The following is a 26,774-nucleotide window of genomic DNA, read 5'->3' on the forward strand; positions in this document are numbered from 1 at the left end:
AAGATCAGCTAGGAACCGATCAATTGTAGGCATAAAGCTCCCATGAAGCTGAAAGCCACAATGGAGATCTTACTGCCTGCACCAAAACTGCAGCAAAAAGCTAGAGGGGTGAAGGGAAAGAAAGGTGTCTAAAAAAAACAACTCACAAGCTCACCATTTACATAAGGGTTCACCAGATTCACCTTACCAGCAGTGAGATCCCTGCAGTCACTCAAGCAGGACTGGTCCTGAAGCTGCATCTTTATTGTTTTGAATCCCAAGATTAATTTATGCCAGCAACAAACCCCCGGAAAGATAACCTCAGAAACCCACAAGCTTCCCAGGAGTTTGAAGGTCAGGCTGCACGGTAGCTCTGAAATACAAGGGAAGTTGCGTGTTGTAGCTCCAGTTGTGCCATCAGCTCATTTGGATGACGTGTAGGATTTCAGACACCTCTTTGCATCTCTATTTCTTTGCCTGCTTGGGGGTGTCAGCGCTTTGTCATTTTACAGTAGCATCTCAAAAAGACGTGGAGTTGTCCACACCTGCTCAACCCAAGGAAAGGAGATGACACAGTCTCTTTCTAGATACCCTTATCTCCAGAGAGGGTAAAGCTTCCACAGAACACATGAAGCCAGCAGATACCAGCACTGCATCTGCTGATCTACGCTGAAACCTCAGCCAGCCAGATTGTCTCAGTTTTTTGGATCTCATTTTCAACCGATTAAGAAAAATTATCCCAGGGGTATGGCAATGGACCAGAACACAGGAGATCATTTCAAGACGTCTGTAATAGCACACAATTAACAACAACTCCTCAATTTTGTCTTATGACCTCACTCATTAGGAAGAGTTTTTATCACCCTCAAATAACATCTCTACAAACACTCCCCCCGACGTCTCTGCCAAGTCTTTCCTTACTGCCATTATACTGCCCAAGGCTCCTCTTTCGTCCCCTTGAGATGGAATCAAGGTAAGATCTTAATTTCCTCTACCATCTGCAATGAAATTGCCTATACACACGTGCCAAACAAGCCAGAATTACACCATTAATTTCAGCTTAGTCAGCTCATGCCACAGACTAAGTCAATATTTGACAGATATTTAGCAAGGACTACAATTTATTTAAATTCAGAGCATTGTGCCCACAGGAGCAGATATAACAAAGGATGACAGACAGCTTGGGATTTTGGGGGACAGACACTAGATAATCACAGACAACTTTTGGCTGGAGACCTCCTGTTGTCAAAAAAAAGGGATTGAGGGAATAGAAGGACCGGTGCATCCTAAGATCAGTCCTCCAAGCCAGGCCTGCCTCATCAGAAACAACCAGCCTTCCTGCGAACAACACTACGCACGAGGGAGAACATCTCGTCTTTCAGAGAGGCAGGGTTGCTAAGGCAATCAAACAAAAGGCCTGTTGTCTGGACCAGTCCACAATTTCTCAACACATCCCCACCACTGCTAGCTATAGGGCAGTTCAGCCCGTACAAGGGGCTCCAGCTAAATCCAGTCTCCATTGCAAAACCATGACCCTCTGAGCAGTTCTTAAGAGCAGTCAGTGTTTTCTGGTATCTTCACAGCTGCGCCACAGCTGGCAAAGAACAAGGAAATTCTGAGGAAAAGGATTTATGTGAAAATAATGCCAAAGAGGAGGAAGTCAAGTCAGCAAGCAGTGTGTGAAGAATAAAATAATAATAAACAGAACAGACCAAGCACAACTTCACCATAAACTGCAACTGGCCCACTAACCTTACTCTTGGTTTTTGACAGAAACCATGGAAAAAAATAAGAAACCATCAATTGCAGGACAGTCTCTCAGCGTCCCACCCCCTTCTGCAATTTTTATAAGCTTCTGAAATCCAGTTGTTTAAAACAAGCACATCCCAGCAGATATCAACGCTGTGAGTCAGCAATGTCTCCTCACAGATGTCATCTCTCCCAAAGTGACTGTTTTCCAGAGCAACATCTCCAGACCAAGCGCAGCGTCAGCGCAACTCGCTCTCGCAGTTTTTTGCCAGCACTGTTTAAAAGAAGGAAAACTGCTGGAAGCACCCAGCATGCCAAGTTGGTTAATGACATCACAAAGAAACAGGTTCGCCCCATATTGTGTCACCTTTCATAGGAAATTGCTCCAAGTTAGAAGACTGACATTTTTCCCTTTTCAATATAAAAAGCTAGAGAAGATAGAAGCAATTCCTTTAATTGCCACTTCAGTTTCTCATGATAGCATCTTCTTCCCTCCTCCATCATCACAGGCAGACATTACAGTGCCTCTGTACTGGGCACTGGTGAGGCCTCACCTCGAGTGCTGTGTTCAGGTCTGGGCCCCGCTGTACGAGAGGGACATTGAAGTGCTGGAGCGTGTCCAGAGGAGAGCTACCAGGCTGGGGAGGGGTCTGGAGACCAGGGCATATGAGGAGAGGCTGAGGGAGCTGGGCATGTTTAGCTTGGAGAAGAGGGGGCTGAGGGGAGACCTCATTGCCCTCTACAACTCCCTGAAAGGAGGGTGGAGAGAGGTGGGGGTTGGCCTCTTCTCCCAGGGGAATAATGACAGGACCAGAGGAAATGGTCTGAAGCTGCGGCAGGGGAGGTTTAGGTTAGATATTAGGAAGAATTACTTTACTGAAAGAGTGGTCAGGCACTGGAACAGCCTGCCCAGGGAGGGGGTTGAGTCACCATCCCTAGAGGTGTTTAAGAAATATCTAGATGTGGCACTTCAGGGCATGCTCTAGTGACAGAGACTGTAGGTTGTTTGGTTGTGGAGGTTTTTTTTTGGCTTTGTTTGTTTCTTTTTTGGTTGGTTGGGGGTTTTTTTTGTTTGTTTTTTTTTTTTTTTGTTGTTGTTTTCGTTTTTTTTGGTGTGTGTATGGTTGGACTCGATGATCTCAAAGGTCCCTTCCAACCATGAAGATTCTATGATTCTAAAGCTTCTGGATCTCTCTAACCCCGTTGCATGTGCTGGTTCATTCTGCGAGTTGGCAAAGCTCTTTGCTTACACAAGCCCTGGCAAATGGTGCCAAAATTGAAGATTAAAGGAATAGGTCAGTGAAAAATCCTAACAATCACAGCATCCTGGGGGAGGGGGGAAGGTGAGGGGGGGGGTAAGTGGCGATACAAACCTCCCTCTTACAAAACCAACCACAGTAAGTCCCCTCCTGTCAGCATTTAGGAAATATTACACGGGTCAGAGCTGCCACCAGCAGAGAAAGCTGCTCCTAAAAAACAAAGCTACATGCGTGAAAACTAAGTATTCCTTGTTTTGTACATAACCAAGTGGGAGGGGAGAGTCCAAACACCACGTAAACAGCCCATATGCAGCCCAAATGAGCTGCAGAGTGTGGAGCTTCGCACCCAGCACTGTCGCTGGGACCTTGCAGGGAGCTCACCATGTTTGGCGAAACAAGTGCCTGCAAAAACGCAAGACCAAAATTCAGAAGAAACTCCATTTTGCAGTGCTGCAGCTCACCAACCAGATGGTTTTGTTGTTTTTTTAAATTCGGTCACCAAGTAGAACTTAAAACCAAAGAGATATACATCAAGGTTTCTAGCAACAAAAGGTTTATAGCAACATTTTCTCTTGCCCCTGGACAAACTCTTTAGCTACAGAAGCTGAAGGAAATCACACCGACAGCACTGGACACACATACGTATCCTGCATTTGAAAGTACAAAGAACAAAGCTCTGCTGAATCTGGGAATTAGAAAGCCTGGCAGATCTAACTCCGGTTTATCCCCTGGCAAATTAGCTACTGTTTAAACATGAAGCTTGCGCATTACATCATCTGTTTGCAGGGTATTTTTTTAATTTTTTTTTTTTTTTTTAAAAGCTAAACCATTCTTGTGTTCACAGCTTGAGGTACATCATTCATTCCTAACAGACTCAACAAAATGAAGGGGTGGATCAAACTCTTTGCAGAAGCCCTGCAAGCAGGGAAGCACACACCTAAACTGCTTTGCAAGTTCAAACAGTAGAAGATCTTATCTGGAATTTAGCAGGAAATACAGAGTGCCCCTCAGGTTTGCCTATTCAGATTCAAGGATGAAAAGCCCTCTTTCTCAAGTTATGATGTGCAAAACCCAGACTGATTAGGGAGCTGAAATCACACATGCTTCTGCTCACCCAGCTCCAATTCAGTGTTGATCTAAGGAGACATGTGGTTGGGTCCCATTTGATTTTTCCACTCATTTCTGTCATCTATGCAAGTAACTCCAGCACTTCAGTCCTCCTAGATACCATGCTGCCTTAATGGACCTGTCTGAGAGGCAGGGAAGGACCAGCTGCAAACTGAACTACTGGAGATATTTTTGGTGCCTGTTCTCTTTCCAGCTTGGACACTCATTTTGGAGACTTATTTTCCCTTGAGAGACACAGATCTCCATCAGTGCAATTTTGTTTTGAGAAACTTGGCAGAACCCTAATTTTGCAGCACCTGCTCTTTCATGCTTGTTTCACAGAGCTTTCTTTGGTGTGTTTGAAGGACCAGGCTCTCACAGTCTCTCCAAGTACAGCTTTGGAAAACACATGGTGCAATGGGCTCTCATGTGAAAACTCATACTTGAACACCGAGTTGATCTGAGAGATTTCACGCAATCTGTTTTTCCGACCCTTCGATCTCAGGAGTTGTCAGATTTTAGAGAAGAAAGAGGAAGAATGCCAGAAGAGACATTTCAAAAGGGCAAAAGGAGGAACCATTGGTCTCATCCCTGAGAAGAGCAGATTTCACACAGACACACAGTTTGTGTGGAGTGAGGCACTCTCACACGTTCAACATTTTCCTACACACCAAACCCACAGTGGGCTGTGACCACAATCCAATGACATCGAGGAACAAGATTTCACAAGACTTTTGCTTAAACTCTGTTAAAAAAAGAAAGGATTTTTTTTCCTTAAACCTGCTATGGTTCTATGACCTAATCACATTAAAACCTGTTAAGCTAAAACAAACAAAAGAAAGAACTCCAACCAACTAAAAACCAAACAAAAAACCCAAACCAAATCCAACAACAAATCACAGCCCTTTCATCATCGCGCCTCTAGACATTCCAAAATACAGTGAGAATTTTATCCTTAGATTTAAAAAAAATAATAAAAAAAGGCATTATTTTGAAATAAGACCAAGGAGAAGCAATTCTTTATCAAGAAAAACCCAAACACAAAAGCCCCCAAAAGTTTCAGAAAAATACATCTGTAGAAGTCCTGTTAAAGACAGCTTAACCTTTAAAAAAAGACAGAACTGTAGAGCACACAGAAGAATAGGCTTTGCTGTCAGAATGTAATTAAAAAAACCAAAACAACTCAATTCTGCTCTATATCAAGATAGCCAGGAGCTGATCTGGGAGAAAGTCAAGCAAACAAATTTTCTCTCTGAGATTCCAAAAGGTCACTGCAAACAATTACTAAAGTGCAATACTGAAAACACCATATGACTATTCTTTTTTTTCAATTTAACAAGATATCTACTGCTCTAGTTATTACTTGGAAAGGGTAATAATTCCAAGGATCACACAGCCAGTTAAATAATTATATGAATACCAAGGAACCATTAAAACCGCATTTCAAAGTCAGTAGGCTACACAACTGTTTGTTTCCTCTTCCTTTCCCTCTGCGTTTGCATAACACAGTTCCCAAAACAGATCTCATCTGCAGTTAAACTTGGGCCAGAATGAAGACATTCCTTCCCATGTATGGGAAATAAGGGAGATTATTAATTTCACTTCTCATAACAGAAGAGCAGAAGTCATAGTAAGAAGGCTTCAGAATAAAAAGAAGCGCCAAAGTCTAGAAAGATTTGTACCAATACCACATGTCTTTCCAGTTGTCTCACTGCCAAGCAGCCTTCAAAACAGGGCATTTTCTTCTTTCAATGCAACTCCAGTCCCCATTAACAGGAACTGTGTGTGTCAGCACAAACCTCGGTCTCACCCAGCAGCATGCAGGAACTGAAAAATGAGCATCCTATTCTAGTGACCTTCACAGTCACATACAACAGTGAACCATTCTTGTCCATTCAGCGCCTTCATTTATAACAAGTCTCCCAGCTTCATTAAATTACCCTCGTTGGTCCTGAGCAGTCTCTAGATTTGCAATAAAGATAAAAGAGCGCTGGGGCAGACCTCTGATATGGCGCAGCAGCTGTGTCACAGGGGCCAAGCATATTGCCCTCCCTAAGCAGCAGGTACCCATCCCAACCATCCCCTCCAGCAGCAAAGAAGCAGCAAGCCCGGCTTTCGCTTCTCTGCCTCTCACTTTGCCTTTTGAGCAACAGAAACAGGCCAGCTCCTGCCGGACATTTATCCCTCACAGCCTTGGGGCAGCAAAATTCACACTACCAGAGCTGGATAAAAATATCAAAATACAGAGATTCTCCCTGCCAAGTGAGCGCGTTTCCTCCTCGGGCACTGACAATGCTCATAATTGACATCTTGGGAGACCCAGGTTGGACTCAAGACAGGAATAACCTAACGCAGGATCACTAAGACAGTAAATTAACTGTAAGAAAAGGGGGGAAGGTGTACCTAGCAACCACCCCCCCCTCAAATCCTACTACAAAGGGAACCCCTCACCTCCTGCCAAAACACCCACAAGCAGTTTGCTGTTGGGTTATCAAACTGAATCACATCGCCGAGGCACCATATAAGTGACAGGGACTGTAGAGCCGAGAGAGGGAAAGAGACCAAGGCCACCCCTTCCAGCAAATGGCTATGGAATCAGTTCAACCATGTCACGAATCCCAAATGCAAAGGTCAGTGTGAAGAAGTACCAGGCAGTACTCCCCTACACCACAGAAGCACTGCAATACACTCAGATACTATGGGAACTTTAACTTCTATTTCCTAAAGATTTATAAAGCACAGAAGCAGGGGAAGATGACAGTAGAGCTCAGGTATAATCCCCTCCCTCCCCAAAAGGCTCCACATAAACACACAAATAGACTGTACACAGTAGGAGTTAACACAGCGCTCCCTCAATATGCACACAACAGCTTTTGGTAAACAGGCTAAGAATAGGTACAGGGACAGCAAAGTGTCCAAGCAAGACACCCCTGCAAAGCAGCACTAAGCTCGCAAGAAACACTGGCAATGCTGCTTTTGCTCTAATCAGTTTTAAGAAGAAGAAATTCATTTTGGTTCTTTTTATAATACCTACTCTATAACATTTGTCAAACAGCTGCCACTTTCTGTCCCAGATACAGCTGCTTTCAGTGGTAACCAAAAGGATCGCATGTATTATAGATCAGAGATGCATATTAAAACAGACTTGAGATCTGTCTAGAGATTACATGTCACTCCTTCCAAGTCAACAGAATTATACAGAGACGCAAGTCGGTGCAAAGCTTGGGTCGTACTTGTATAAACTACTCTGGAAGATGCTCTGGGCCTTGCTGCTTGAGTAACATTGTCTGAAACGCGAGCTCAGTAAGAGGCATTCAACTGACGCAAAAACACCTCGTTCCCCAACACTCCTTTGACAAGGAAGAAATAATTCTGTTGCTTGGCCTTTCTAATCAAAATCATCATTGTCCTGGCAATGTAATAGTCATTTCCAGAGAAAGAACAGGTCTGATTTCCTGAGGGGCTGGGGGCAAATTAGCTTCTGTACAAAAGCCTTGAGATACCTGCCAGCTCCAGCTCAATCGTTACTCCTAACTAACTACACCCTTGAGACACTTGCAAAAGGCTTGGTGCTATTCATCACTGCCACAAAGTGAAAACAAAGTCAGAAGACCCTGGAGGCAAATGCAAGAAAACAACTGCAAGATTTCTTTGAATATTTTTCTTGTTATTTTCATTAAATCCTATTTTTTGTTAAGAATTCTAAGATTAACATCAACAATAACACGTTGCAGCTGTTACTGATTCACTGCATTCCCATCAAGTAAGGTCGCCTCAAACCTGTTTTATAGGTAAGAGGTATAAGAAGATTGCAGACTACGAAAGAACCCAACAGCAAAAAAACCAAAGAGCTTCTGGGTGCATCAAATCCTGCCTGCTTCGCTAGAAAGGAACCATGTCAGAATCAACTCATGTTCTGCTTTTAGAAAGAGCAACGAAATACCAACCACCCAGAACTTTTTTTTTTTTTAAATACAAGATCATTACAAGGACAGCTCTTGCCTTTCTCCAGGTCCTTGTTTTTGTTTCCTGATGCACGCTTGAGAACTTGCAAGAAAAGGCTTAACAACAGCTAATTGTCAGACGCCACAGTAATTAGTGGCAACTTTCCAATGCATCCATCTCTGGCTGGTTTTCCGATAGCTGGCTCCTCCTTAATCCCCACATTAAAATGAAGGTACACAAGGTAGGCGGCAGATTCATTTACGAGTACCAAGGTCTTCCCAGGAGAGATGCCTAAGGAAAGAAATATCTTACCTGAACAATGCATGGGTTGTTTTTTTTCCTTCCCATTAGCTATGGGACTGCTATCTTTATTAATAATCTGAGAATGATGCTAACCTATTCACTGACATATATTATTATATGTACAACGCATTTCTGGGAGTCAATGGGCTCCTGTATCACATGTTATCTCTAGCCAGCAAATTACCTCTAAATGAGGAAACCGGGATCATACTGTCCTGTCTTCTGCCCACCTGCTGGTTACACATCACGGCTTTGATGCCACTGCTCCACTTATTCCAAAGGTTTCCAACCTATTTTATTTCCAGACCCTTACAAGTTTCCCTGCAGACAGAAAGGCTCCCGATAGCAAATTCAGGACTGCTTTGCTTAGACTTTACAGACCCCTTAGAAAGAGGCTCACACCATTGCTCTATATATTTAGGCTCTGCTCTCAACTCCGAGGCTCCCCACTTGTTTGGCAGCTCCTCTTGTCACAAGCTCTGACGCTTTCATGCCAACCTTTTCCAGGCATCATCTGCATGTCAGCAGTACTCCAAAGCGCATACTCCACTCAACACCAACACAATCCAGAACACACCGCTTCCCACTAAGTGCCTACACAGAGCAGACCTGAAATATAATTACTTCCTCGTGCCTGTAATAGAAACGCTAAAAGACATGTACAAATTTCATCCCAGTGCGCTCCTGCATTACATATGATGCGGAGGCATTTGATCAAGGGAGGAAAAGAAAAAGAAGTCTTTCCCACATTCAGTGACGTGCTTAATTCCATCACATTGAGATCTGGACTCACAAGGTGGGGTACATATGGGATGAGGAAAAGAGAAGGTTATCTTCACATTGAAAATTGAAATGTGTTGATGGGACAGTGTAACAGAGGGTGTTGACTGTTTTTAATTGTGCTGCCTTTATATAAGCAGAGGACCCAATTTCCACATTAAGTTGCCAAACTTGACATCACCTATTTGACTGGAGTTAGAAAGTACTAAACCTGTCACTAAGTGTCCCCTAAGAAAGGCAACACACATATAGAACAATTTATTTTCTGCTCTATGACGTTTTGCTGTTCACTTTCAAATGAATTCATAGATGACCAATATACTGGTATAGATTTGAGATGGCTACATAGCTCCACAGTCCTTTCATGTGACACCGAAGGGCTGGCACAAAACAGTAAGAAAGCTCATCCTACAGAGTCAGATGTCAGAACATACACTTTAGCACAGCAGCACTCATACCAAAACGCAACAGGAATGGAAACAAACCTCAGGCTACCTGCACTGCCACTATCCCTAAGAAGAAAGTCAGATAAGATGACACCTGCAAGTATTTTGAATCATAAAAGAAAGCATTTTATGAAACAAGACAGATAAAAGGCTACCCAGCTGGAAACTGTACATAAAAAAGGAAATAAAAATGTTACTTGTGCAGTGGGAAATGTTATTAGCATTTTGTATTAGAAGAAACTTGAGAAGGTTTCTTAACATTCATGCGTTAATCCTATGTTCTGATACTATTCTCAGGCAGCCATTTGCATTAGAAAAGTGACACACTCTCTTGAGGCACCAAAATTCACGGGCAAAGGGGAGGGCAGGGGATAGGCTGAGAAAACACACACCCCCAACTCCAGGCAGCGAGATCCCAACCATTTAAGAAACTGACTGCAAGGGCAGAAATTCTGAGACTCAATAAAACACACGTCTTAAAAAAAACTCCTTCACATCCATTAGTGGCTACAGATAATCTGTCGGTTTGGAGTTTTAGGGTCGTGTCCCTCCACCATCACCCCAACAAACAAAAGATTAATTGGCTTGATTTATAAGTCTTGATTTTCTGAATTGCATTTGCTTTCATCAACGAGGGACAGGTCACTTTGTAGTGTTATTGGTTATGTTAACATAGCCCTGAGAAACCGATGTCCACTCACCATGAGTTAGCAGGGGCAGATGCCAGCAGAGGGAGCACAGCACACCTATGCACTTCTTGTAGGAAAGACTGGGTACTGTAAACTTTCTCAGAAAATACTAAATTTAAAAAAAAAAATATACTGGAACTTGCTTAAAAATTGCTATGGTCTTGTAAGGAGTGTCCAGCAAGTCCAGGCAGAAGCTACAAAATGTCCTTTCAAATCCATTTGCAATAGATTAGTCAGTCCTCTAAACTGCTCTTGCCGGTAAGAGACATCAATTAACTAATAGCAATGATTTCACAAAAATGGGATTTCAATTTGCACTTCAAAACTGGCCCTGCAACTGCTGCGTAATAACATCAATTTACCTGGTCGGCCAGCGCTCAAGGCTTCCTACGCCCAGGCAATCCAGGGATCGATTAGCTGTAAGCCACGGAGCGGTACATGCTTCTGTCTTTATCCTTCCTAACAAACCCCAAAACCTCAAATTGGTTTTGCACCTCTTCTCAGGCAACATCCACCAACATCATTTGCATGTGACAAACAGCAGTCTAAGCTGCAGAAGCCAAACTCAACCACGACAATCCCCAGTAAACAGTACTTTCAAGTATTCTCTGAGAAGAAAACTATGGGCTCTTTGCTTTTGAGGATAAGTCTAAATTCCAACCACAGAACTACAAGCATACTCACGCTAGCTTTAGCCCAGCAAGCAGCGCTTGTGTGAGCACAGGTTATGAGACAACTGGAAGCCACAGCTGTGTCCCCCAAATCCCACGTGAATGCTTCCCCTACTGCCTAACCACATACTAGCAGAGATATGCCTGTCTGTACTGAAATGGCGCATATCTAAATATGCCTATGAGTATCACTTGCCTTTTTCACAAGGAAGCAAACAAAATCCCCACATATTTGCCTGCTGGGTGGTTAAGACATAGGAATCCCAGCCTGGGTTAGGATTCATTCATTACAGTAATAGCAAGAATTTCATGCTGGGTTAAAATCCCAGAGTTAGGAACGGCTTCAAAATGTTCAGTCTGTTCCTATCCCCCAAAAAGGGGTGTTTAGCAGAGCTCACAGGTAGCAAAGTGAGACAACAAGCACGGGGAAAACCTATCTGCTGATGAGGAGACAGGATCCAATGAGCAGGAGGTCCCTTCCAGTTCTGCGTTTTTGTGGGGTTTCCAAAGCAGAAAAATTACCTCTGGACTAGGAACCAATTCACATTTGACTGCTGTGATCTTGGCTTCTAACAGCTAGCATATGTGGTTAGCTGCATTTCCTACCCCGGTGAAATCACTATTGTGGGCAGGGGGAGGAACGCCCTGGGAAAACACGCAAGGCAACTGGGAGAGGTGGCAGGAGTCAAACAGCATGGAGAAAAATCAGGCAGCAGAGACTGAAAGGAAAAAAAGAAGAAATACACACAGCAAGAAGGAAAGAGACAAACTCTAAAATCTTAAGATGATGGTACCACAGCATTTCAAGACATAGCCATAATGGAAAGCAGAGTCAGGATGGGCACTGGCTCCACATAAGCAAGCAAGCACTGGGAATGCATCAACAACATTCAACTCCTCATCTGAACAGTCCTAGAGATACACACTACAAATATTCAAGAGAAGATCATGATGATCTTTCCCATCCCATCTTAACAGCACACAAACAACCCTCCAATTTTGCCATATATTGTTGAGAAACAGCCTAAGTTAAGGCAATTCAACAATCATGTTTTTCTTGTTTTGTGTATTTGCTGCTTTTGCTCTGACAACTGCCAAAATCCATCCTCATATGCAAACAAACATCAGAGCTAACAGTCTACACTTGAAAAATCAAGCGAATTTCAGAAAACTATTTTGGACTGCCCTTCTGCAACAAGACATCAAGAAGTTCAAGAACTGTCTGTACCACAGTTGAGCTGCCAGAAGATTTTGGCTGTACTGTGCTCAAATGAAGACAGTCAATTACCCTTGCTCCAGAATCTCTTAACACTGAGCTGAACCGATGCAAACTCGTGTTTCTGGAATGAAAAACCGGAAAGAGGAGGCATCTCAAAGCCGTGAGTGAATACAGATAAAGCTGCATGTAACAACTGGACTCTCAGATGGTACGTGAAGTTAAGGGAGTTGTCAAGGGGAGAATATGTCTCTGTCCTCGTCACCACATAATCAGACTGTGGTTCATTTCTGATGCTACTTCTGCATAGGAACTAGCTTAAGATTACTCATTACTTGATAAAACCCGACAATGTGCAAAACACACTCCAAGAACCTTACTATCTTAAATATAATAGAAACACTGATCAAAATATATTTGTAACATCTGTTTTAGACTTTGACATCTCACATAAATAGATTTCTCCATGAAAACAGAAATATCTGTAAGATAATCACCTGCACACGACACCCCTTTCAGGAAACAAAGTTACTTAATCTTCTTCATACAGATGTTAGACTTGCAGCACAGAAACCCAGAAATTTTAAAGCCAAGCTATCGTATCAGGATATCGACACACAGAATTTATCAGGCACATGCACAAGCAACAAGAGATCAAAAATTATCCACTGAGACTCTTAATGTTTGGATTTTAACACATACAGTAACCAAACAGCATATCTAGATCTAAGGATCCATCCTTGTGGATCCTTAATATCATTTTAACCATTTCCAGCTCCTCCAGGCCCCAAATTGTTTGATTTAATACCAGCGTAACAAGGTGTTACGCAGTCAGCAGCAATGTGTTAGCCCTGCACTGGTAAAATTTTTGATTGAGGAAACAGCCCTATGTTTTTGAACAAGAGGAGACCTCATGTGGGAAAAACAGCTGGGGAAAAAAAATAACATGAATCTCAACTTCAGCAAACAATTCACAGGAGCGTAACATAAGCATACCAGAAACACTGAGAAACCCAATGACCACATCCTTGTCGTTTCTGTCCTCACCATCTCGCAAGACAAAACCCCAGCAAGAACCAACAGGGAGCACGCACCAATCCGGGGGAACTGGCTGCCACGGGCAGCGGCAAGCGGGAGGACTTTGTCAAGTTTCCAAGCCACAGGACAACCCTGCGAGACGGCAACAAGTGCGTCGGGGTCAGCGCTTTCCGCGACCATCGAAGCTGGACCGGGCGCTAGGCCTCAAGCCCCCACACCAAAACCTTCCTCAGAGCAGGAGGAACGGGACCGCACTGGCCATGGGGGAAGCGACGCCGCTTCCAAGCGCAGGAGATGCCACCAGCAGCCAAGGGAGATGGAACGAGGGGGTCTTGGGGACACCTGCACCCCAGCCCCTCGCAGAGTCAGCTGAAAGAGGCAGGAGGGAGGGCAGGGGGCTCAGGGGGAAGGCTGGAGCCCATCAGCAGCATCTGGGCACCAGCTGCCATCGCAACATTCCCGCCATGAGGGTCCCCAGCCGTGTGGGGACACCCCCTGTGTCCCTTGTCTGGCGAGACCCCCACAATGCCGCTCACGCTGGGAGGAGAACCCCCTCAAAGTCTCCCCTGCCCTAAGGGACAACCCCACACACCGTGCCCCCAGCCCTGAGGGATTCACCACCCCTCACAGTCTCCCCTGCCCTGAGGGACTCCCACACACACCGCGTCCCCAGCCCTGAGGGACCCTGCTCCTCAGGGACGCCCCAGCCGGGCCTCCCCCCACAGCCGCCTCAGGGGGCTTCCTCCGGACTGTACCACTCCCGGGCTGCCCCGGGGACGGTGGTGGTGGGGGCTGTGCTACCGCCGCGAGTCGCTACCCCCCCCCCCCGTCCTCCCCCTTCCCCTCCGCCGGTACGTGGTACGGCCCACCCTACCTCTGGGCGCCCTCACTTCACCCTGCGGGCCGAGCCGCCGTCCCGGCGCCCGCTGCGCCGCGCTCCGCCGGCGGCTGGGGGGGGAGCCATCACCGCTGCCTTCTCCTCCCCCGCCGTCCAGCCCTGCCCCCCCCCACACCCCCCCGTGGCCCAGGACACAGTTGGTTCGTTCCGAGAAGCCGGCCGGTCTTCTCCTCCCCTCCCCCCCGCCCCAAGTTAAACCGCTGGATCTCGCACGTCTTCGGCCATTTCCGACCGAAGCGGCGGAAGTTGCCGAAGTCGGGGCGGAACTTGCCGAAGTGACGGCGGAACTTAACGGCCTGATCCGAAGGGCGGGCGGACGCGGCCGAACCCGCGGCGGAGTGAGCCGAAGGGGTGGAGAGCAGGAGACTCCTGGCTCCGGAACCTGCCAAAGCTTCCCCGGCTCTGCTCCGCCTCCAGCGCGGCGAGAAACGGCACGAAGCTGCCAAGGGTTCGCGCCGTTACCTCCCGCCCCCGAGGAGGCGCGAATCGAAAGGGAGCCCTGTCCCTTTAAATGGCGGAGGAAGCGGAGCAGCTGCCCCGCCGAGACCCCGCCCCGACCCGCCCCCTCCCGCTGTTGCGCATGCGCACTGCGCCGAGGACGTTTTCCCGCCTAAAGGCAGGCACGCGCTCCTCCCTTCCCCTCCCTCTTCGCCTCAGGGAGGAGCCGCCATGAGGAGCCGCCGCCTCGCACGGGCGCTGTCGTTGTCCCGCTGTCCCCCAGCACCGCTGCGGGGCTGGGGGTGCACCCATGGATCTCAGTTATGCCTCAGCCCTGTCGGTCACCGCGGCGACTGCGGCCGTTGTCGCCAGTACCCCCAGAGAGACGTCCAGGTGACTCCTGGCAAAAGGGATTATGAAAACAACTATGTTGTGGTAACCCGATATAAAGACACTGACTGCAGAGCCTGCTTACAGGTACTAAAATAGCACTACAGATTTGAATTCATTACAAAATTACACCAAGGTCCAACCTGGAGGGTGTGCATTAACAGCACAAAATTACTGCTCATTCTGGACAAAGTATGTTTAAATAACCAAGTGGTGTTAAGTGTCGTTGGTGGTTAAATGTTGCTAAGTCACAGTAGGTATGTAAAATTTAGGTCAACAAGTACCAAACATACCATGCAACAGGTGGTAACTGAAGAAAATGGAGGAAAAAAAAAAAAGCAATGGGGAAATAAAGGCAAAAAAAAGAGCAGCAAGTAACGGTGCCAGCATCTTCTCACAACAAAGCCAAGTCAAACAAGTTCAGTACTCTGCTTCCTTGCTTTGTGCACTTTAACTAAGTTTATATTTTAGGGGCCCCATGAAAGGCATTCATATCTCCAGGAATCAAATCCCACCCCAAAGCACGCAAACTGACAATTTTTGGGGGATCAGAGAATTTTCACAGGAAGAAACGGGGTTTTATCTCTGTAGGAGTGGAGAGGGTGGCAACTTTAGTGTGTCTCTGGCCACAAAGCTCCAGGAATCTCAGCTTTAATAAAACATGAGCACTTCAAAACTGCGAGAAACCACTTTTCCACCGCTCTGCACTTTTTAACAGTCATTTACACATGTGTAAAGAATGCAAGGAGAAACTAACTTTTATACTGAGATGAAAAAATGGTGGGGGGTAAGGCAGGGGGCACAGATCTACCCTTTGACAAACAATACGAAATCCAATTTCACAAGCAGGGAATGTGCTGTACTGAAGGGCAGGAATAGGTACTGCAGGTTCAAAGGCTCTAAGAAACAATACTTTGTATTTTCAGGGGGAAAAAAAGACAGAGTATGACTGCCTTGCACAGTATAAAGACAAAATTAACATCCGAATCATTGAACACACCCACGCTGTCCTAGCACACACATCTGTTCCCACTCTGCCACGGCTTGAGATTTTGCTATTCCACCCTGCTCTACCTGGAGCTCTGCACAAAGAAATGGGGAGACAATAAATTCCCTTCAGGACCTCGCTGAGGAAGAAATACAAATCAGGACACAACTCAAGAGAATGATTCTTCTCCCAACTCCCAAAAGAAAACAAGCTTTCAGGACCAGCAGCTGGTCTGGCAAGTCTTTCTTTCAGAAAGCGCTATCAAGGCTACTACACATTATACTAACGAAGACAGCTTCAGATTTAATCCCCTTCTCTGCGTACTTACCCTTATTATTCTAATATAACAGCAGATCAGCATTAAAGGGGAGTTTTCTGTTTCCCTTCCACCAAGTCAAAAATCCACTGCTCGACTGCCTTCTGTATATCCCAACAGAAAAACTACCGTGTTCAAATATGGTCATTTTCCACCCTTTCTGCTATTTGGGCTTTTGTTTTCTTATATATAGTATCCAAGAACACGTGTAAAATTTACGTGTCAGAAATGGATCCTAATGGACAGAGCCTATACCCTACGATGAATAATAATTTGAACAAGAAAATTGCATAGAAAGTCGCCTGACTCCTTTCCTAGCAAGGAGAAGCCTTTTACTCCTACCAGCTTCTCAGCCCGGTTTCCCAAAGGAACAAGCCTTAATGCATGGTGCCAACGGAGTGCACAGTGCCAGTCCTGCTGTTAGACTTTGAAAGTCCTTTGCAACTTCTCGTTGAAGCAGACAGAGGGGCAGAGGTCTAAACATACTAGATCCTGCTGTATGAAAGCGTGCAGGTACGATGCAAAGACACCTGAAAAGCAGGAGTAGTTCAGATCTTGCCCCTTCTGTTCGACCCGCTCACCAACCAAGCAGGCAGCTTGTGCATGGCTCCCAGACAGCGGGCCAAGTGGGGTATTTCCAGCCAGCAGCTTCATTAGCAATAGGAGGTTTGGGATTTGGGGGGTGCCTGGGGCTACCAGGGAGGTAGCAATAAAGAAGGATCTAGGGGTTTACAGTAAGGACAAGAAAGAGGGAGGTTTAGGGGTCGTGAGAAAGGGAAATGGGGTGACAGCACACACCCTAAGCAGAAGAAATGGCAGTCAGAGCCTATAGGGAAAAGACAAAATCTAAGAAAAACTGGCTGCATGGGTCCCACTGCTCACAGAACAATTTATTTAGACACCTCTGTATGATTTCACACTGGGAACCTCCCTTATATTACCTTTTAAGTATCTCTTTAAGTTGGCAGCTGCAATTGAATATAGTGAATGCCATCACTGCTTTCTGTCCTCCTTTTCTCTGCTTGAAATGGTCCCCACTTTACCTCTTTTCCTTACCTGCACCAAATTCCCACTTCTTCATCCCACTTCCTCGTAAGCATTTCTTGCATCCAACACACTGGTGTCTCCTCTCTGCTATAAATTACATCGAGGCATTTCAAGCAGGTTATTAAGGAGTTTCAGAGCCAGCTAGTGCACATTTCCATGGCACACTTCCATGGCCTGAAATAAACCTCAGTAAAACATCCATTGCTCCTCAAGGGAAAACAGTCTACGGAGAGGACCCTGAACTTTCATCTTTTCCCTTTTGGTAAATCTTTTTTAACCTCTTTCTCCTCCCTTCCACAGGAGATGGTACCAAGGCTGGACCATCTGTGGATTTTACAAGTTTAATGGAATGTTTTTAGACCACACTCTTAACCTCAGACACTCCTATCAGATTTCATAGGATTCAGTCACTTTTTAGCCCCAGGGTGCTGTAGGTGCTAAATAGATAATCTACATCTCTCAGCCACTATGGAACGACTCTGCAGCAAAGCTCAATTTTTAATCCTGCTGAGACTCTGACTGCTTTCGGCCATCAGGTATCCCACAGCATGCTTCACAAGAGAGGAAATGTTAATCTGGAATGCTGGCCAAATTCCAGTTAGGGATAATTACATTCTGACAATTTACATTCTCCCTGCAGTTTTTAATGGATATGCATTTTTTTTTTTCTCCTTATTTTATGTCATAAAAGTAGTGGCCTGGTCCTGCTCCTGCTGTTAGAGCAGCTGCCAGGCTTTGCAGCACAAGTAGCGGCATTTCAGTGGTAGGTGAAGGCATCTCAGTACGTTTAAATAAAGCACTTTGAAGACTCCATAGGCACAAGAAGTATTGTAACAATACACACTACTGCTGGCCGTAAAGCATAGCAAGGGCTAGAGCCTGAAATGAAACAATCAGTGGCAATATCTATGTTGGGAAAGGAAAAGTCAGCATAAGAATGGACACATGGACATAAAGACTTTTCCCTCCCAAATGCTAATTCCAGTTTGGACCCAGTGCAGCCCCAGCTGGGATCCAAAGAGCAAGTACAATGAACTATCAGCATCCTGCACAGCGGAACCAGATCCTGATGGCAGAAGAAAATAAGTTTATAAAAGCAGTGAGAGCTTTTGGCAAGATGCTGGGATGCTGGAGGACACTGCCTGGTAGTAAAACGGGGTGAGGGAAAGAAATGCCCGTTCCTGTGCCAGTGGAGGCACAGTTAGTGTTTCTTGCTTTACCTAGCTATTGGAAAGAAAAATCACGAGGCAAGAAATGGGGTAGAAGGCTTTGCTTAAGGTGGAACATTAAAGATCACACTTGGAGTATATCGAGTTGCACTGCCACACATTTTATTAAATATAAACATGCTAGATAAATTAATTAAATGACTGCACTATGCTTTGTTTATAAAACCATACGTAACCACACTATGTTATTTTCTTCACAAGAACCACAATGCCTAAAAGGGTAGTTTTCATATTTCAGCAACAATGGAGTAAATTAAGAGAGATTAGGACAGTGGTTACAAATAAACCGTGAGAGACCAGATGGCTCAGAGGATGGGTAGAGAGACATGTAGCCTTCCCTCCTCCCCCAGTATCTCCCAGATCATTAGCAACTGAAGGCTGTTACTAGCACTGAGTGAATATTTTTCAGAAGTAGTTTCTTGACCAAAATGTGGTTTTCCCCATCATCAAAACTACCAGCAAACCAACTTCGGTATGACAAGTCACTCCGGGCTTTGATGGAGCTAGAGGCAGTGTGAGGAGGTGAAGGTGGAGTGGGTTTTCTTCCCCTTGCGTCTATAACCGCTCACAGCAATTCTGCAGCAATTCTGTGAGTCCGGCCCTCACTTCCTTTGCATTTTTTATAGTTGCCTAAAAAATGAAATGCTTTGAGTCACACAGAGTCATTTTGTGTGTGTGAATCAAGCCTAACCAGGTACATTAACAGCAAGCCATTACCACCAGCAGCCTTCATGATGGGGGTACCCCAAGACAGAGATGTTGCACACAAACCACTACATGGGTGGCTTCATGGCAACGGAGCTAAAATACCAACCAAGCTACTTTCTCAATCCTACAGAGTGTCATTGTCTCCCATCCTCACCTGGGCCCTTGCAGGCTGTACAGCAGAGATAGTGAATGTGTCTATACGTGCTATTTTCATTTCTCTTGCTAGACTTAGCTCTGTCATTCTAAAAAGAAAGATGAGTCACCCAGCATCAGAAAAATGATCTAAAACATACCTAAATAAAATTTATCTATAGAAATAATAAATCCCCTCTCCCATTAAGAGGCTTCCATATTGCTATACTGGAAATTTCAGCGACTATTAAGAAAGACGCACTCCAAAGCAGGAAGCAGCAACCCAGCCTGGTGACAGCCAAGCAAAACTCCGAGCGGGTCTTGGCAATGACTGAGTAACGGCACAAAATACCAGAGCTGCCTCTTTGCTTAAGGTTCCTTCCCCTCCCGCGCCCTGCTACACTAAGGAATCAGCTGTGTTTCTGTAAAATTCCCTTGAATTCCTTGAGTATTACACCTAACCACGCTTCCCCTTCATCTCAAAACAGATGCTTTGAAGTTTTCCGGAGATACCGAAGAAAGAAGACATATCCAAATACCTAGACTACCCCCAAACTCCACCCTGGAACAGATGGCGAGGTTATAAATACAGAAGCATCTGGTAAACACTGGTATGAAAAAGCTGGCAAGCAACAGCTTATTCTGTTCTACTAAATATTCCATAATTTGAAGTATATTTAACCAGGAGTTAAAAAGAAACAATAGTTTCATTTGTATATAACATAATCCCCAAACACCTACATATTTTAACTGCAGTGTAGCTTGGGCATTACGCTCTTGTCTACCAAAAGCACTTTCTTTAATTAAGCATTCAGCACTGTCTGAACTTAAATTAAAAGTGACTGCAAAACAAGCAGTTCAGTACAAAAGCATCATTTTAAGCCTGTACTTTGTTGCACCAGACTACCAGACTCAAGGCTGCGAGTTTCCAGCACTTCAGCTCACCCTTGAGTCCATGCAATTTGAGGGGCCTTGACAACCTGCCAGATTGCCGAGAGCACTTGAAAAGACAGAAGACTCGGGGAGCGCAGACTTTGCTCACAGAGACCTATGTGCTTAAGCCAGCTGTTTCATTTGTCCCTGGGTTCAGTTACCACAATGTAAACTAGGGATAATTCCTCCTACATGACCGTCAGAAAAACAATCTGCTATAAATTATAGTCATCATAGGGTAAAGACAGACGGTAAACACGTACACCGGTGGTTAAGAAAAAAACCCCACCCTCAAAGCTCCAAACCAAAGTCAGACCTGAGCATGCACACTGCCCGTGGTAACCCCAAATCCACTTCCAAACCTCTATTTAAATAATCTTTTGGGACACTGTTCCGCAGTTCTTTCCGTGAACTGAGTGAATCATCTGTGTTTGCTAGAAATCCAAAGCGATAGCATGCATAAAACGATCGTTCTGGATTAAAGTCACTTTGGGAGAAGACTGTAAAAGGCTGTCTGCTGGGATTGTGTTAGAGGTCCACTGGAGACCCCACCATCGGATTTGGATGTGTGCAGAGAGCTTTTAAAAATGACTAGAGAGAGAAAGAAATACTCCTAGGAATTCGCTGATAACGGAGTCTTAAATTCCAGATATAGAAGGAAGAACAAATACTAACAGCAGGGCCCTGTAAGTCCGGGATGTAATAGCCGATAGATTTCTTTACAAAATAGGCACTGAGCAAACGAGAGGTGATTCTGCGGTAGACTTTCGGCAAATAGTGAGGATGTTGTAATAAAAGCTGCTTGTGATCACTCAATTCGAGCCTATTTTCCACAAATTGGTTCAGTTTAAGCAAAATAAAAGCAGGTCTGCAAGGTTTTCAATTTCAAAAAGAAAAGTTGAGGTAATTAAGGGAGCTAGTTTGTGAAGCTGACTGGGTTGAATGGCTGAAAGGCTCCAATGAGAAGACCTTGAAACCAAAGAAGAAAAACCATCTGCCATTTGCATCCTGAATAGAGGAGGTGAATAAAAAGCACAGGGAGGGAAGCAGTGAGAACATGCTGGAGATTGGAGACAGCCACCACGGTCAAGCCCCCGGACTGAATACAGATGCTGCCTTGCTGTTGAGTAACAAGGAGAGCACAGAATGGAGGGGCGAAGGCAGGGTGGGCTACAAGAAAGTCTGCCTGCAATTTCCCCAGCCAAGGGAAAGTCAACTGCACTGCTCAGTGCGCTCTGTTCCAGGCCACCAAAATGCCACGTCTGCTAGCAAGGATTTCAAACAGGCCTACGCAATCCGCCAGCTAAAATTCAGAAATCTTTGTAAGAAACTGCCACCTTGGATTTCCGAAGGGCAGACTTTAGCCTGTTTAGGAGCATGGTTGAGAGTGTCCCTTGGGAGGCAGTTTTGAAGAGCAAAGGTGCCCAGGAAAGCTGGTCATACTTCAAGCAGGTGCTCTTAGAAGCACAGGTGAAGGCCATCCCCATGTCCCAAAAGACGAGCCGACGGGGAAGAAGGCCAGCCTGGCTAAATAGAGAGCTTTGGCTGGACCTCAGGAAAAAAAGGAAGGCTTACATTCTCTGGAAAAGGGGCTTAGCAACTTATGAGGATTATCAAGATATAACAAAGCTATGCAGGGGGAAGATTAGAAGGGCCAAAGCTCAATCAGAACTCAGCTTGGCCACTGCAGTTAAAGATAACAAGAAGAGATTTTTCCAGTATATCAACAGAAAAAGGAAAACTAGGGAAAATATAGGTCCACTGATGAATGAGACGGGTGCCCTAGTGGTGGAAGACACAGAGAAGGCAGAGTTACTGAATGCCTTCTTTTCTTCGGTCTTCACTGATAAAGCCGTCCCTCACACATCCCATACCCTGGAGGCAAGGGGGAAGGTCTGGAGAGAGGAAGATTTTCCCTTAGTTGAGGAGGACCGGGTCAGAGACCACTTGGCCAAGCTGGACATTCATAAATCCATGGGCCCTGACGGGATGCACCCGCGAGTGCTGAGAGAGCTGGCAGATGTTATCGCATCGTCTTTGAAAAGTCATGGGGAACAGGAGAGGTGCCTGAGGACTGGAGGAAGGCTAACGTCACTCCAATCTTCAAAAAAGGCAAGAAGGAGGACCCAGGGAACTACAGGCCGGTTAGTCTCACCTCTGTCCCTGGGAAGGTAATGGAGCGACTCATTCTGGATGTCGTCTCCAAACACATAGAGGAACAGGAAGTTATTGGAAGTGGTCAGCATGGATTTACCAAGGGCAAATCATGCCTGCCCAATCTGATAGCTTTCTATGATGTTATAACGGGTTGGCTGGATGAGGGGAGAGCCGTAGATGTCATCTACCTTGACCTTAGCAAGGCTTTTGACACTGTCTCCCATAACATCCTCATTAGGAAGCTGAGGAAGTATGGGCTAGACGAGGTGACAGTGAGGTGGATCGAGAGCTGGCTGAGTGACAGAACCCAGAGGGTTGTGATCAGCGGCACAGAGTCCAGTTGGAGGCCTGTAACCAGTGGTGTCCCTCAGGGGTCAATACTTGGACCAATTTTGTTCAATATATTCATTAATGACCTAGATGAGGGGACAGAGTGTATCCTCAGCAAGTTTGCTGATGATACCAAGCTGGGAGGGGTGGCCGACACTCCAGAGGGCCGTGCTGCCATCCAGCGTGACCTGGACAGGCTGGAGAGCTGGGCAGAGAAGAACCAAATGAGGTTCAACAAAAGCAAGTGTAGGGTCCTGCACCTGGGAAGGAAGAATGCCAAACACCAGTATAGGTTAGGGGCGGACATGCTGGGAAGCAGCTCTGAGGAGAAGGACCTGGGGGTCCTGGTAGACAGCAAATTATCCATGAGCCAGCAGTGTGCCCTTGTCGCCAAGAAGGCCAATGGCATCCTGGGCTGCATAGGGAAGACTGTGGCCAGTAGGTCGAGGGAGGTCATTCTCCCCCTCTACTCTGCACTGGTGAGGCCACAACTGGAGTACTGTGTCCAGTTCTGGGCTCCCCAGTTCAAGAGGGACAGGGAACTACTGGAGCGAGTCCAGCGAAGGGCAACCAAGATGATTATGGGACTGGAGCACCTCCCTTATGAGGAAAGGCTGAAAGAGCTGGGACTCTTTAGCCTGGAGAAGAGAAGGTTGAGGGGGGACCTGATTAATGTTTACAAGTATCTAAAGGGTGGGTTTAAGGAGGATGGAGCCAGGCTCTTTTCAATGGTTCCCAGCGACAGGACAAGGGGCAATGGGCACAAGCTAGAACATAGGAAGTTCCATTCAAATACACGGAAAAACTTCTTTACAGTGAGGGTGACAGAGCACTGGAACAGGCTGCCCAGGGAGGTTGTGGAGTCCCCTTCTCTGGAGATTTTCAAGACCCGCCTGGATGCAGCCCTGAGGGATGTGCTTTAGGCAACCCTGCTCTAGCAGGGGAGTTGGACTAGATGATCTCTAGAGGTCCCTTCCAACTCTGAAGATTCCGTGATTCCGTGAAAAGCTCAGAAGTGCTGGCATGAACCTCCTGGTCCCTCAGCCCATGTTTGAAAGTGTCAGTGCGCGATGTTCTCATATAACAACACGGCATCCCATCAATAGAAGCCTACTACAACCAGTGGCTCTCCCAAGTCCTGGAGACCGAATATCTCTGCTTAAGGAAGGAGGGCTAGAGGCAGCGGTGCTTGGGGAAGCCACAGCTATCAACTGCAGACAAGACTTGAGAACAGAGTCCGACTCAAAACATAAAAGGCACATGAATACAGAGTGTGAAGTGCACCGTGAGATCAAAGTTACATTGTGCTAAAATAACTTGGCACCTGTCTTTGATAAAATAACTGGTTTCTTTTGACAAAAAAAGGCAGTCGGTCTTATTTACTGGGATTTCAGCAAAGCAACAAGAAAACTGGAGGAATATCAGTAAAAGGGGGAAATGGGAATTGATAAAGAGAACAGTGAGATCGATAATAAATGCTAACAGGCATTAAGTGCTGCAGGTTTTTTAAAAAGCATCATTACAAAGTTTAATAATAATAAATAATTGTCATTGTTTTGAGCACAATCAAGGCCCAACTTTACTATAACGTACCAAAATGATTTAAATTATATATATATATATCTAAGCGGTACAGGCCTGCTGCCAAAATCAGCCACTAAAATAGGGCAACAGTTGCCAGCTGCTGCTTTTTCCCAGTGCAGAAAGGATACTTCCTGCTTTCCAAAGTTCACTCAATTCAGTTATTAGTGCATTAGAAACAGAGAAACCAACTCCAAGCTGAATCATTATGAAAATATTTCTTAAAATAAGACCTTTCTATGTTTTTTCTCATACCTGCAGGATTCTTAAGTGTATTTGCAAAAGCACAGGACCGGAAATCCTGAGTCTGATCCCTTAATACTGAAGTCAACCACGTTGCATAATCCCATTAATGCATTTATCAGGCTCCATCTTCACAGTAATCAGGTTTTTAGCCCCTGTTACACAATTCCCATTAGAAGGCTATTCAAGAACCTCACTCGGTTTGAAGCCATCCTGCTCATTTCCAGCCTAAACTTATTCAGAGCCATTTGTTCTTGTGCCAGAATTGTCATTTAACTTAAATAGCTCTTCTCCCTCTCTGGTATTTATGCCAGTGTATTTATAGAGAAGGAATATAATTTTTCTCTGCCTTTTTTTGTCACTGGCTTACCGTCCAGGCTCCTTTAATCGTTTTGTGAACCGGCTTCTCTGTTCTCCAGATCATTTCTAGCAGACACCCTCCCCTGCGCCTTTTACAGTTGAAATCAATCTTTCCCCTACATGGACAAGGAACGCATACCACATTTTAAACAAAGCCTCCCTAAAACCGATTGCAGTGGCATTCACATTTCATTGTTGCTAGTGGAAATCACTTGGTTGACAAATGTGATCCCAGTATGTATCTTTGTCACTGGGACATCAGAATTATCCTATGATTGATTAATACGTTCCAGTTCCATTACAGAAACCACAACTTTCTATTAGAGCTTGCATTACAAGAGCTCGCATTTGCTTATAGGCAAATAGTCCTAAAGCCGTTCATTCTTATGATGGGATGTCCTATTTTTCCTCTTTTGATGACATCTCCAAATCCCATTAATTTCTGCTGTATCATTAGTTAATACATTGATTGATGCTGGTTTTGAGACCAGTCCCTGAGGAACACTATTGCTAACTTGCGCGCCAATCCTTCAACCATCCTACCTTTTCTCCTGTGACTACCGGATTTATTGATGCCAAGCAGAGAGCAAAATACTTCAGTTCTAAGTGATTAATGGAAACTGTCTTGCTTTGTATTTTTTGTCTTTTTATTCTTAATGAAAAGCTGACTTTTGCTAATGCAGAACAACAAAGGCATATTTCTCTGTAAATCAGGCCTTTGGCTAAACTGAAAAGCTGTCCTATTTTCACAGTTGGGCACTTGTAAAAATTAATAAACTATGCAAGTCAATGCATTTTATGTTAAAAATGGTAAATGAAGTTTCTTAATGACTCGTCTGACTTTTTAATTGTACTTAGGATTTATGTCACAAATTTAAAAAACAATTAGAACGCAGGAAAAAGGCATGTAAAACTTGTAGTTAAATAAAATTAAGCTAAATGTGCTGAATACATAGTTTAAATTAAAACAAACTGGTTTATTGTACAAAGGAATTCTGCAGCCTATAAATAGAACCAATTTCTATCTATTCAGCATGTCTTCAGGTTTTCAGAACTTGAAACAAAATTAATTTCTTTTCTCATGCAAAGGAAGAGCTGATGCTCAAGTAAAATGAATGTGGCAGAAACTGCTTCATTAAACATCTTCTGTTAACCCAGATCTCTTCTGGAATTCAGTTGTCCCTGCAGCCTTGCCCATGTTGTTAGCAACACTTTTGTTAGCAGGACATGGGCAGAGGGATTGAGTGCATCCTCACCAAGTTTGCCAACAACACCAAGCTGTGTGGCGTGGTCGACACGCTGGAGGGAAGGGATGCCATCCAGAGGGACCTGGACAGGCTTCAGAGGTGGGCCCATGTGAGCCTCATGAAGTTCAACATGGCCAAAGTCCTGCATGTGGGCTGGGGCAATCCCCAGCACAAATCTAGGCTGGGAGGAGAATGGATGGAGAGCAGCCCTGAGGAGAAGGACTTGGGGGTGTTGGTGGGTGAGAAGCTCCACAGGAGCCGGCACCGTGCGCTGGCAGCCCAGAAACCCCCCCGCAGCCTGGGCTGCATCCCCAGCAGCGTGGGCAGCAGGGCGAGGGGGGGATTCTGCCCCTCTGCTGCGCTCGGGGGAGACCCCCCTGCAGTGCTGCCTCCAGCGCTGGGGCCTCGGCACAGGAGAGACACGGAGCTGTTGGAGCGGGGCCAGAGGAGGCCCCGGAGATGCTGGGAGGGCTGGAGCCCCTCTGCTGGGAGTACAGGCTGAGAGAGCTGGGGGGAGATTGAGATGAGATATTGTGAAGAAATTCTTCAGTGTGAGGGTGGTGAGCCCCTGGCCCAGGTTGCCCAGAGAAGCTGT

At 45.4% G+C, this 26,774-nt stretch overlaps 1 protein-coding gene across 4 annotated transcripts in view; it reads right to left on the reverse strand.

Annotated features, from left to right (window-relative positions):
• Positions 1-26,774, reverse strand: part of EXTL3 (exostosin like glycosyltransferase 3) — a 169,989-nt gene that overhangs the window by 128,787 nt on the left and 14,428 nt on the right. For 2 of the 4 annotated variants that reach the window (XM_054194268.1, XM_054194261.1), the window contains exon 1: positions 14,057-14,189. The exons of 1 other annotated variant lie outside the window; for it this stretch is intronic. The gene's annotated coding sequence lies outside the window, so the exon portion shown is untranslated. Of the gene's footprint in view, positions 1-14,056; positions 14,190-26,774 lie in introns of those variants that run through there. One more of the 4 variants, XM_054194265.1, reaches the window with a different exon arrangement.

The sequence above is a fragment of the Rissa tridactyla genome, chromosome 3, assembly GCF_028500815.1.
Source record: "Rissa tridactyla isolate bRisTri1 chromosome 3, bRisTri1.patW.cur.20221130, whole genome shotgun sequence".
In the NCBI taxonomy this organism is placed as follows: domain Eukaryota; kingdom Metazoa; phylum Chordata; class Aves; order Charadriiformes; family Laridae; genus Rissa; species Rissa tridactyla.